The following is a 14,256-nucleotide window of genomic DNA, read 5'->3' on the forward strand; positions in this document are numbered from 1 at the left end:
TTGGCTCCTTTTGAGAGCTTTCAGTGCTCCCGAGGCTGCAACTGATCCATATAGAATTAGTACAGGTCGTTCAGCTATAACTCGCGTTTTGTTAACACAGATTCACTGTAATGTGATTGACAAACTGGGGACACTGTTTCTAAAGCATGAATTCTTAAAACATGTAGTGGCTGAAACGCGAATACATCGCCAACAAATTAAGCGATTTTTCTATAATGCAGGATTGCACAAGAGTGCAACTATCGTGTTCTCAAAGAACTGCCATGTGCCCCACATAGGTACTGAACCAGAGAGATAAAAAACAGTCTATTTTGTTATGTGTTCATTCAAACATTTCACACAAGCAATTTGGTTTACTGACATATTTTGAGGCCACAAATAATTCTTATGCAGACTCCTAGACTGTACAGTGCATTTCGTCAAAAACAATATTATCTTTGCTCATTACCTGAACCACTTACAGAATTGGATGGAAGACAGTGCTGCTGCTCAGTGCTCTGTTTCCCAGGTCTCTTAGAGTCACTTAGGCTTACTTGACTCATTCCTTCTTTCCCATTCTGTGGTAATTTCCCAGCTACTCCAGAACTCTGTCTTATTTGTTGTTGAATTGACTTTGCACCTTGTCTGGAGGAGTGTGTGGCTCTCATTGAAAGTGACGTGGAATTTCAATGCGAAATCTATTTGGAATCAAATACACCAGGCGGGGAGGAAATGATAGTTAAAGCAGGCTATTCAGAGGCTGTGAATGCAAGACATGCAAGAAGCCCTCTTTGTGGTCAGTTCAAGAGGTAGCAATATTGCCAACTTGGCTTAAAAATGGCATTTCAACTGATGGTTGAATGGCAGTAAAGTGACAAAGGAGGTTTGATGATGGCACACTGTAGAGTTTGAGGTGATTAATATCACGCTAGCCAAAGGAAAATAAGCCTAGAGGAAATGAAAAGGGATGAACCCAACTTAACCTGTGACTCAGGTGAACTTGTATGTGGTAACACGTTCCTGACAGGAATCAAACTTGCAGGCATGACAGATCAACAATGTGTGGTCAGTATTTCTCAGTGGGTTGGACTCTTGTGTCGGAATCTGAAAGTTCTGGTTTCAAGCCGGACTCCAGAACGTACTGAAATCTAGGCTGACTCTCCAGCGCAGTAGCGAGGGAATGCTGCATTGTGGGATGAGATGAGATGTCAAACTCAGTCCTAATCTGCCCTCTCAGTTCGATGCATTAGTTTCCATTTTAAAGAATAGAAGGTACCTCCCTGGAGTCAGCTTGGCCAGTACTTATTCCTTGTTACATTCAATTGAATAAAGTCAGCAGTCACACAACACCAGGTTAAAGTGCAACAGGTTTATTTGAAATCACAAGCTTTTGGAGCACTCCTTCATTGTCAGGTTCACCTAAATGAATAAACCTGTTGGACTATAGCCTGGTGTCATGTGACTTCAGACTTTATCCACCCCAGTGCAACAACGGCACATCCACATCATCACTTCAACTGAATAGGTACCCCTTTACTTTAATTCCTTTGTTTGGATACAAAAAATATTTGGTTTCTTCATAGCACAATTCAATTTAACTGTAGGTCATTCTTTCAAAATTAAGAAATCAACTACGTGGTTTTCTCGAGTGAACTCTCAGAGCAGTAATAAAACACAACAGCAAATGCATGCACAAGCAGCGGTGAAAGGTTTATAAAGGAGAGAGTGTGTGGTGCATAAAGGAAGACAAAAGACTATACAACTGAGCATAGTGATCTTAACACGCGGTTACAATCAGACCAGCCATAATTTTATTGAATAGCAGGACAGGTTGAAGTAGTTGAGCTACCTACTCGTATATACATATGTTTAGATGTTGGAGGTGTTAAGTCTGTCTCAATACCTGGCAGATATAAAACAGATGAGATGTGTTGTTCCAATTGTTGAGATAGGCCTCGCTGGACTTCTTATGTGATTCTGCCATAAATCTCAGCATGGCCACCTCACCTGGGCCCCTAAAGGATTTTATCCAAGTTAACTTTGACTCAGACTATTCATGTTTACTGATGGTTTTGTGGCTCAACTCATAGTCAGCTGAACTTTGCATCTGTGTTGCGCTTTCGTTTGCCAATACTATTTTAAGTCCATGAATGTACCCAGATATTTGTATCATAGATTTCCTGAAGTGCAGATGAGGTCATTTGGCCCATCAAACCTACCCCAACTCTCAAAAGAACATCCTACCCAGACCCCACCCTGACCCACTTCCCCACTCTATCCCCATAACCCCCATTTACCATGGTTAATGCACCTAGCCTTAGACCCTTGGACACTACAGGGGAATTTCGAACAGTAAATCTACCTAACATTTGTGATACTATGCAAGGAAATCAGAGCACATGGCAAAAATTCATGTAGACAAGAGGATAACTTGTAAACTCCACACAAACGCTGGAACCCAACGCTGGAATCGAACCAGGGTTCTTGGCACTGTGAGACAGCATAGAGTCTTAGAGTCATACAAGAAGGAAACAGATCCTTAGGTCCAACCATTCCTTGCTGACTATAATCCCAAACTAAACTAGTCCCACCTCCCTGCACTTAGGCCATATTCTGTCAAACATTTCTTAGGTTAGATTAGATTCCCTACAGTGTGGAAACAGGACCTTCATCCCAACAAGTCCATACCACTCTCCGTAGAGTAACCCACCCACACTCATTTCCCTACTTTACCCCTGACTAATACACCTAACACTATGGAGCAATTTCCCATGGCCAATCCACCTAACCTGCACATCTTTTGGAATGTGGGAGGGAACCAGAGCATCCAGAGGAAACCCACACCGACACGGGGAGAATGTACAAGCTCCACACAGACAGTCGCCTGTGGTCGGAATCAAATCTGGGTCCCTAGCGCTGTGAGGCAACAGTGCTAACCACTGAGCCACTGTACTGTCCTTATTCATGTACTTTTCTAAATGTCTTTTAAATGTTGTAACTGTATCCGTGTCTACCATTCCCCCTGGAAGTTCATTCCACATGCAAACCACTTCCTGTTGAAAGAAATTATCCCTCATATCTTTAGATTAGAATAGATTCCCTACAGTGTGGAAACAGGCTATTCGGCCCAACCAGTCCACACCAACCCTCTGAAGAGTAACCCACCCAGCCCCATTTCCCTCTGACTAATGTACCTAACACTACGGGCAATTTAGCATGGCTAATCCACCCTAACCTGCACATCTTTGGACAGTGGGAGGAAACCGGAGCACCCGGAGGAAACCCACGCAGACACGGGGAGGATGTGCAAACTCCACACAGACAGTCGCCTGAGGCTGGAATCGAATCTGGGACCCTGGTGCTGTGAGGTAGTGGTGCTAACCACCGAGCCACCATGTCACCCTCAAATAAAGTGAGCTTCAGTGAGCCTAACGTGATTTGAACACACAATCTTCTGATCTGGAGTCAGATGCACTGCCGTTGTGCCAAAAGCGAATGTTGGCAATAGTGGGATTTGAACCCACGCCTCCAAAGAAACTGAAACCGTAATCCAGCATCTTAGACCATTCGGCCACACTACCATACAATGTTAGATCTTTTTAAAATCTTTCTCCCTTCACCTTAAAAATATGTCCCCTAGTCTTGAAATGCCCCACCCCAGGGAGAAGGCAACTGCCATTCACGTTATTTATCCCCCTCATGATTTAATAAACTTCTATAAGATCATCCCTCAACCTCCTACCCTCCAGCCTATCCAGCCTCTCCCCATAACTCAAACCCTCCATTCACAGCAACATCCTGTCAAGCTTTTCTGAACCCTTGCCAGCTGAAAAATGTCCTTCTTATAAAAAAAAAGGGAGGCCAGAACTGAACACAGTATTCCAGAAGAGGTTCCGTCAATATGTTGTTCAGCCTTAACATGACGTCCCAACTCCGATACTCAAAGGTCTGAGTGATAAAGGCAAGTGTGCTAAACAACACCTTAACCACCCTGTCTATATGTGATGTAAACTTCAAAGAATTATGTACCAGAACCTCCTTTCTGTTCCACAACACCACTAAAGGCCTTACTTTTAATTGTATAGGTCCTGCCCTTGTTTGTTTTACCAAAGAGCAATACCTTGCGTTTATCCCAATTAAACTCCACCTGACACTCTTCAGCCCATTGACCCAATTGATCAGGATCTCTTTGTAATTAACAGCTAACCCGAGAATGCAACTTTTAAAAAAAGGTTTTGTGATTTACACATGAAAGAAGTGAAACTATCACTGTAATGGGCGGCACGGTGGCACAGTGGTTAGCACTGCTGCCTCACAGCGCCTGAGACCCGGGTTCAATTCCCGCCTCAGGCGACTGACTGTGTGGAGTTTGCACGTTCTCCCCGTGTCTGCGTGGGTTTCCTCCGGGTGCTCCGGTTTCCTCCCACAGTCCAAAGATGTGCAGGGTCAGGTGAATTGGCCATGCTAAATTGCCCGTAGTGTTAGGTAAGGGGTAAATGTAGGGGTATGGGTGGGTTTCGCTTCGGCGGGTCGGTGTGGACTTGTTGGGCCGAAGGGCCTGTTTCCACACTGTAATGTAATCTAAATCTAAATGTATTCCAACAGATGAAAGGCTTAACAGACAATCAATTTTTCAAGGTATAATTTCAGTTACATCACACTGCAAATTTTTGCTATAAATTCTGTGTTACGATCGAGCCCCCCACTATCACCAAGGGACTATAACCTGGTGTTGTGTGATTTTTATCTTTGTAATTAGGTAACCTTCTTCTATGTCCACTAATACCGCCAATCTTGGTGTCATCTGCAAATTTACTGACCATTGACCACTGCACCAGTTGATGGAAGTCGAAAACTAATTACCACTATGTTAGCACCCTGAATCACTAAGATGGATTATTTCTGCATTATGTCACTTGTGCAACCTTGTTGAATTTTACAAGTGTCTCATTTCACAAGTTGGTTGCAAAGTGCACATCCTGAGGGCACGACAAGCATGACATGAATACCTTTGTTTTTAATAATTTCAATTGATAGTTGGAAAGCCTCTCAAATTGTTGGGGCAAGTAAATTATGTTTACTGAATTTATTTATCCTTGTTCTGAACATGACTTGCAAAACCTGCTATTTCAACTCTGAATGAATTGGAAACCTAATACAGCACATACTAATTGTTTCTGTGCCTTAACAATTGGCAGTAACTAAAGGGCTATGTGGATTCCTAAACAATGACTTTTCTGAGGAATTGGTTCATTGTCAGTTTCAGAGGCAAACTGGTTCTTTACCATGACATGAAATTAACCTTGCCTTGATCTGTGGGAAAGAACCATGCCTACTTCCTCATGATTAATGTGCAGCAATCAGTGAGCATGAGTGATGAGGCTATAAGTGTGTTGTGACTCATTCAGTCACTGTTTATGGAAAAAAAATGTCACATCACAACCATCTTAAGTGAGCACATAGAAGGCACTGATAAGTTTCAACATGGGACAACAGATTGAGGGAAGGAGTGCGTGTATAGAATGAGCTGCCAGAGGAAGTGGTGGAGGCTGCTACAATTACAACATTTAAAAGCCATGATGTGGAGGAGCAGGTGTTGGACTGGGGTGGGCAAAGTTAAAAATCACACAACACCAGGTTATAGTCCAACAGGTTTATTTGGAAGTACTGGCTTTCGAAGTGCTGCTCCTTCATCAGGTGATTGTCACCACTTGATGAAAGAGCAGCGCTCCGAAAGCTAGTGCTTCCAAATAAGCCTGTTGGACTATAACCTGGCGTGTGTGATTTTCAACATTTAAAAGGCAAATGGATGGGTAAATGAATAGGAAGGGTTTAGAGGGATATGGGCCAAGTGTGGGCAAATGGAATTGGATTAGGTTGGGATATCTGGTTGGCATGGACGAGTTGGACTGAAGGGTCTGTTTCCATGCTGTACATCTCTATGTTAAGTACAATTTTGCTTTCTGTTAACATCCCTTCAATAGATTATCTAGTTATTATCACATTGCTATCTATAGGAACTTGCTGTGCTCACAGGAGCTCACATGCATCCTTCACAAAAACAACTGCAAAAGCTCTTAATTGGCTATAATACAACATTGGGATGCCCTCAGTTCATGAAAGGTACTAAATAAATGCAAGGCTTTCTTTTAGTGGTTTCTTAACTCTCATTCTGTTTTTTTTTTCAAACCAGGTACTGTTACTGGTTGTCTCCCTTTTCATACTCAAAGAGATGTACAACATGGAAACAGACCTTTTGGTCCAACTCACCCATGCCGACCAGTTATCCAAAATTAATCCAGCCCCATTAACCAGCATTTGCCTCATAACCCTCTAAGCCCATCTTATTCATATACCCACCCAGATGCCTTTTGAATGTTGTAATTGTACCAGCCCCCATCACTTCCTCTGGCAGCTCATTCCATACACGTACCACCCTCTGCGTGAAACAGTTGCCTCTAACATATGAGGAACGGCTGAGGATACTGGGATTGTATTCGTTGGAGTTTAGAAGCTTAAGGGGAGACTTAATAGAGGCGTACAAAATAATACATGGCTTGGAAAAGGTGGATGCTAGGAAATTGTTTCAGTTAAACGAGGAGACTAGGACCCGTGGACACAGCCTTAGAATTAGAGGGGGTCATTTCAGAACAGAAATGCGGAGACATTTCTTCAACCAGAGAGTGGTGGGCCTGTGGAATTCATTGCCACGGAGTGCAGTGGAAGCCGGGACGCTAAATGTCTTCAAGGCCGAGATTGATAGATTCTTGTTGTCTAGAGGAATTAAGGGCTACGGGGAGAACGCTGGTAAGTGGAGCTGAAATGCGCATCAGCCATGATTGAATGGCGGAGTGGACTCGATGGGCCGAATGGCCTTACTTCCACTCCTATGTCTTATGGTCTTATGGTCTTATTCCTTTTAAATCTTTCCTCTCTCAGCTTAAGCATATACCTCTAGTTCTGGACTCCCCCACCCCAGGGAAAAGACATTGTCTATTCACCTTATCCATGCTCCACATGGTTTTATAAACATCTGCAAGGTCATCCCTCAGACTCCGACACTCCAGGGAAATAGCTCCAATCTATTCAACCACTCCCTAGAGCTCAAACCCTCCAACCTTGGCAACATCCTTGTGAAGCTTTTCTGAACCTTTACATGTTTCACAACATCCTTCCTATAGCAAGGATACCAAAATTGAATGTAGTATTCCAACAGTGGCCTAACCAGTGGTTTGTGCAGCCACAACATGGCCTACCAACTCCTACACTCAATGTACTGACCAATAAAGGCAAACATATCAAATGCCTTCTTCACTATCCTATCTAACTGCAACTCCACTTTCAAGGAGCTATGAACCTGCACTCCAAGGACTCTTTGCTCAGCTACACTCCCAGGACATTATCATTAAGTATATAAGTCCTGCTCAGATTTGCCTTTCCAAAATGTAGCATCTCACATTTATCTAAATTAAATTCCATCTGCCACTCCTCAAGATCTTGTTGTACTCTGAAGTAAACTTACTGTCCAGTACGTCTCCAATTTTGGTGTCATATGCAAACTTACTAACCATACTTCCTCTGCTCACATTCAAATCATTTATATAAATGATGAAAAACAGTGAAATCAGCATCAAACCCTTGTGGCACACCACTGGTCACAGGCCTCCAGTCAGAAAAGCAACCCTCCACCACCACCAACAACCTGCCCACAACCGATGTCAGACTCTAGTGGCCTATATTACCCTGGCTTTTCCTTACCACTTTGCTTAAATAATGGAACCACATTAGCCAATCTCCAATCTTCCGGCACCTCACCTATGGCTATTGATGATAGAAATATCTCAGCAAGGGCCCCAGCAAACACTTCCCTTGCTTCCCACAGAGGTTTAGGATACACCTGATAAGGACCCAAGGATTTATCCACATTAATGTGTCCTTTAAGAGTGTAGAAATAATAAAAATCTAAATGTTTTGTCACCCAACACTTCAAGTTGGACTTTACCCAACCGTCTTAATAGCATGAGAAAAGATTCCAGAAGCTTCTATCTGCCCAGAAACTCTGAATATTTATATAATGTCATGTTCTCCATTATATATCCTAGACTAGTTGAATTTCTTGGTCTGATGGTTTTAATGATGAGAGATCATTGTTCCCCCAGAGTATTCAATTACCTCAAACTAAATGTACTTGCATTATTGACTGTTTAATGCATAATTAATCGTTTAACTACCTACTGCATAAAAGATATTTAATGAATAGATACAAATACTTAAAAAATCTTTACTTTCAAATCAATAAAATGGTGTCTATGTTACAATAGCGTGATCAATAATTTCTGATACCTTATATTGGCTTGCATTTCCCCTTTAATTCCCCCTGATACTTGACTCCACTTTTGTCTACTTTTAGGGCTCTTTCAATTTGGGTGGTACTGACATTTCCTTGTTGGGTGCAGGCAATATCAGACTCACCCCGGGGAAAAGACCTTGTCTATTTACCCTATCCATGCCCCTCATGATTTTATGAACATCTGTAAGGTCACCCCTCAGCCTCCAACACTCCAGGGAAAATAGCCCCAATCTATTCAACCACTCCCTAGAACTCAAACCCTCAAACCCTGGCCTGTGATAAACCAAGTGGAGTTATATAGAATTGAAGGAGGCTATTCAGCTCAAGAAAGCTATGAAGATTATATTAACAGCTATCCACTCCCTTACTACTTTCCCATTATCTGAAAATCTTTTCTCTTCTCCATTTCCATCTGGAAAGTTTTGATTGAATCTGCTTCCTTTACTCTTTCATGGAGCATATTTCAGATCAAATCAATGCACAACAACCAATAATTTATCTTCATCTGACTCCTTATATCTGAAGCAATGAAGAGATCCCCAAATAAGACAATGATTCTGCACTTTTCAGTCACAACATGCCACACTTACTTTGCTTTTTTTTTTATTGGATGTAGGCATCAATGACAAGGTCAGCTTTTGTCACCCATTCCTAATTGCCCTTGGACTGATTGGTATGTCAGTTTGAAGCCCTGAAGAGTCAATCACATTGCCATGAGTCTCAAGTCAAATGTAGGCCAGACCAGGTAGGGATGGCAGATTGTAGCTATCTTTGCTAAAGGAGATTAGCGAACCTGATGGAGTTGGATGACTATCAATGATAGATTCATGGTCACTGTCAATCAGACTAGATTTATATTCCAGATTAGAAATTGGTGGGATTTGAACCCGTGCCCAAATGGGCGGTGCAGTGCCTCAGTGGTTAACACTGCTGCATCAGAGCGTCAGGGACCCGGGTTCAATTCCAAGTTGGGCGACTGTGTGGAGCTTGCACATTCTCCCCCTATCTGTGCAGGTTTCCTCCGGGTGCTGGTTTCCTCCCACAATCCAAAGGTATGTAGGTTAGGTGAATCGGCCATGCTAAATTGCCAAAATTGTTCAGGGATGCGTAGGCTAGATGCATTAGTCAGGGATAAATATAAGGTTGGGGAATGGGTTTGGGTGGGTTACTCTTCAGAGTGGACTTGTTGGGCTGAAGGGGCAGTTTCCATGCTGTAAGAATTCTAATGTCTTCAGTGCATTACCTTGGACCTCTGAATTGTCAGGGGTGTGGCACCACCACTATGGCCCTGTCACCCCCTACTGGATCAATTACATGGAGCCATACAACATGGGAACCGACCTTAAAGGCCCAATTTGTCAATGCTGACCTGATTTCGTAAATTTGGCCCATATTCCTGGAAACCCATCCTTTCCATGTAACTGTCCAAATGTCTTTGCATTGTTGTAATTGTACTAGCCTTCCTCTGGCAGCTCATTCCATACACACACCACCTTCTGTGTGAAAAAGTTGCCCCTCAGGTTCCTTTTAAATCTTTCCCCTCTCAACTTAAACTTATGCCTTCTATTTTTGGACTTCCCTAATCTGGGGAAAAGACCTTGGCTATTCACCTTATCTGTATCCCTCATGATTTTATAAAACTCCATAGGTCATCCCTCAGCCTCCTAAACTCTAGGGGAAAAGGTCCCTGCCTATCTAAGCTCTCCTTATAACTCAAACTCTCTTGTCTCGGCAACACCCTTGTAAATCTTTTTTGCATCCTTTCCAGTTTAACAACATCCTTCCTAGATGTAGCAGGGCAAACAGAGTGGTATGTAAAACTCCAAAAGTGGCCTTATCAATGTCTTGGACATCCATAACAAGACAGCTCAACTCCTATCATCAATGCTTTGACCAATGTAGACAAGCATGCCAATTGCCTCTTCACCATCCTGTCTACATGTAATGCCACTTTCAAAGATTTATGTACCTGCATCCTAAGGTTTCTCTATTCGACAACACTCCCCAGGGTCCTACTATTAACTATGTTAATAGAACTGCCCTGGTTAGCCTTACCAAAATGCAACACCTCACATTTATCTGAATTAAACTCCATCTAACATTCTTCCGCCCACTGGCCCAGTTAATCAAGATATACTTGATTTACTTAGATAATATATACTTAGACAACCTTGTTCATGTCCACTATACCACCAATTTTGATGTCACCTGCCAACTTACTAGCCATGCCTCCTATATTCTCATCCAAATAATTTTTATAAATGTTGAACAACAATGGACACAGCCCCGATCTCTGCAGAATACCACTGGTCACAGGCTTCCAGTCTGAACAACAATCCTCACCCACCACCCTGTCTCCTACTATCAAGCCAAATTTGTATCTGATTAGCTAGATCTCTGTAGACATAAATATTGCATAGGATATAGAACACAGAAACAAGCCATTTATCCTAAACAGTCCACACCAGCATTATGCTCCTCTTAACAATCAGGAACAACAATTAGTTTCCAAGTTACCTCAGCATTTGTTTACTCAGTTTACACGCACACAGGGAGTATTGAACAGGATTTTATTTTAACATTTCTTCAGTTAAATTTCATTACACAATGTGGACTGACTGGCTTTAAAACAGTTCCTTCTCAGTAAATGAGCAATGAACAGATGGATTTATTCTGGAAGTACTAGGATCTAGGAAAAAAATTATCAAACTGGAGAGGCGTCAGAAGAGATTTACCAGGATGTTGCCGGGTATTGAAGGTTTGAGTTATAAGGAATGGCTGGATAGGCTGGGACTTATTTCACTGGAGCATAGGAGGTTGAGAGGCGATCTCATAGAAGTTTATAAAATAATGAGAGGTATAGATGGAGTTAATGACTGTTGTATTTCTCATGGATGGGGGTTTTCATGACCGGGGGCACATTTTTAAGGTGAAAGAAAAGAGATTTTAAAAAAGACATAGGAGGTAAAGTTTTTACACAGAGTGTGGGTACAATTACAACATTTAAAAGATATTTGAATAGATACATGAATAGGAAAGGTTTAGAGTGATATGGGCCAGGAGCAGGCAGTGAGACTGGTTTAGTTTGGGATTATGTTCGGCATGGATTGGTTGGACTGAAGGGGCTGTTTCCATGCTGTATGACTCTATGACTATGACTCCATGTGTGCTAATATTTATTAGGCGAAAGTGAGGACTGCAGATGCTGGAGATTAGAGTCAAGTTGGAGTAATGCTGGAAAAGCACAGCAAGTCAGGCAGCATCCGAGGAGCAGGAAAATCGATATTTCGGGCAAAAGCCCTTCATCAGGAATGTCAATTTTCCTGCTCCTCGGATGCTGCCTGACCTGCTGTGCTTTTTCAGTGCCACTTTAATCTTGACTCTGATTTCCAGCATCTGCAATCCTCACTTTCACCTAGTTGATTTTAACTTTACTGCGAATCCTCTTCCAAGGATGCCTACCTTGAAGAAGTTCTCCTCCTCTCTCTACAAGGATCTCAGTGAGTCTCTCTCTCTCACTGCAAGCCCCAGGTCATCTCCTCTGCCATTCCTGATAAAACCCATTTGCCCGAAATGTCGATTTTCCTGGTCCTCAGATGTTGCCTGACCTGCTGTGCTTTTCCAGCACCAATCTAACCTTGCCAATATTTCTTGCCTATTTTGTGTTCCCCTGGAGATGATGGTGGTGGACCACCTTGAGCTGCTGCCATCGTTAGATGTGGGGAAACCCACAATGTTGTTTGTATTGATGGATTCCAAGATTTTGACCCAGGGACAGTAAAGGAACAGCAATGTAGTTCCAAATAAGGATGGTGAGTGGTTTGATGGGGAACTTGCAGGTAGTGATGCTCCCATGCATCTGTTACCCTTGTCCTTCCAGTTGGTAGGAGACGTGGATTTGGAAGATGCTGTCAAAAAGGAACCTAAGTGAGTTATTACAGTGCATCTCATGGGTGGTACAAACTACTGCTACTGTGTGTCAATGGTGGAGGAAGTGTTGAAGTTGATTGACTGGGGGGACAGTCAAGTGGGCATCCTTGTCCAGAAGTTGTTGAGCTTCTTTATCTGCACCTATCCAGGCAGGTGAAGAATATTCTATCACGACACTGACTTATGCCTTGTAGATTGTGGACAGGCATTGTGGAGATAGATGGGTTATTCACGGCTGAATTACATATAAAATAGGAGCAGGAGTAAGCCATTTGGCCCTTTGAGCATCCTCCATCATTCATTCTGAGCATGGCTAATCATCCAACTCCATATCCTATTTTCTCCTCATACTTTTTGGTCCCTTTAGCCCTAAAAACCATATCTAACTACTCCTTGAAAAACAAAAACTTCCTAGCCTCTGGCCTTCTGTTGTCGCCACAGTATTTACAGAGCTTGTGCATTTCAGTTTCTGATCAATTTATTTATGCTCCGGTATGTTTTCCACCCCCATCCTCGACAGTGACTTTCCAGCTATATGGAAAAAGCCATGGGAACACAGATAGGCCATGCAGCCCTTCAAGCCTGTTCCACCACTCGGCCAGGCCATGTCTAATCCATAAACACTAACTCCATTAGCTTCTGTAATCCATAACTATGTCATGAGTGCTCTGCTTGGAGACAGGTTCTTGACTCATTATCAGCTGATATGTCATCTTGAGCTAATTTCTTAGCAGTTTCTTATTCATTCATGAGACGTGGGATTGCTGGCTAGGTCATCGATGGTTTTTCTATTGCCTTCTAAGTTATACTGGACTTAGTGGGGGTGCTAGATGAGCACACAGTCCCCACGTCTGTCTGAGCTAGAACAGGAATTGAACTAACCTTGTTAGTGTTGTGCTGAACCACAAGCTATCCAACCACTTTCCAGCTCCACACCCTTAATGTTCTTCATAAGATCACTACAGTGTAGAAAGAAGCTTTTCAGCCCATTAAGTCCATACTGACCCTCAGAGGAACATCCCACCCAGACCTCCCTGCTACCCTATCCCTATAGCTCTGCATTTGCCATGGCGAATCCGCCTGGCCAGCACATCACTGTGACACTATTGAAAATTTAGCATGGCTAGTCCTATAGGGAGGCAATGACCTAGTGGTATTATCACTGGACTGTTAATCCGGAGATCCAAGTAATATTCCGGGGACCTGGTTCAAATCCTGCCACTGCAGATCCTACAATTTGAGTTCAATAGCAAATCTGGAATTAAGAGTCATGAAGCCATTGCTGATTGGCAGAAAACCCCATCTGGTTCACTAATGTCCATTAAGGAAGGAAACTGCCATCCTTACCTAGTCTGATAGACATGTGACTCCAGATCTGCACTCATGTGGTTGACTCTTAACTCTGGACAATTAAGGATGGACACTAAACGATGACCTAGCCAGCAATCCCACGTCTCATGAATGAATAAGAAAAATCTGGAAGTAAGCCAGAGCACCTGGAGGGACAGACACAGGGTGAATGTGTAACCTCCACACAGACTGTCACTCTCAAGGACACTCAGGTCACTGGTGCTAAGAGACAGATGAACCACATCGATGCCTGAGAAAAGTCTCTTAACCTTGCCGTACAAAAATCTCTGTCTCAGTTTTGAAATGTTTCTGTTGTTCCTCACCAGGCTCACCATATTTCCAGGCCAGTTGGGAGCAGGGAAGAGCTTGAGTTTCAGATTGCTATCCTTTGGAAGTACAGCTTCCTGACATCACCCCTAAACAGCCTCACTGTAAGTTTAAGGCTGTGCCCAGTTTACGCTCCATGTCAACTGGTAGGACCCTATCTCCAGCTGCTCCACATTCCGACCAATCACACATTGGATAAGGGACCTCAATTATCCAGCAGTCGATTATCTGACATTTGGATTATCTGGCAAGATGGCAAGGTCCCGATGCTTGGCTAAACTGTGTTATCCGGCATTCGATTATCCGAACATTCGATTATC

General features: G+C 42.9%; 1 protein-coding gene and 1 non-coding gene across 2 annotated transcripts in view; one reads left to right on the forward strand and one right to left on the reverse strand.

Annotated features, from left to right (window-relative positions):
• Positions 1 to 14,256, forward strand: part of hcn4 (hyperpolarization activated cyclic nucleotide-gated potassium channel 4) — a 374,291-nt gene that overhangs the window by 197,205 nt on the left and 162,830 nt on the right. The window lies entirely within an intron of this gene.
• On the reverse strand, positions 3,479 to 3,560 carry trnar-acg. The gene has a single exon. It is a non-coding gene; the product is annotated as a tRNA-Arg (tRNA).

This window comes from Chiloscyllium plagiosum, chromosome 40 (genome assembly GCF_004010195.1).
Source record: "Chiloscyllium plagiosum isolate BGI_BamShark_2017 chromosome 40, ASM401019v2, whole genome shotgun sequence".
Classification (NCBI taxonomy): domain Eukaryota; kingdom Metazoa; phylum Chordata; class Chondrichthyes; order Orectolobiformes; family Hemiscylliidae; genus Chiloscyllium; species Chiloscyllium plagiosum.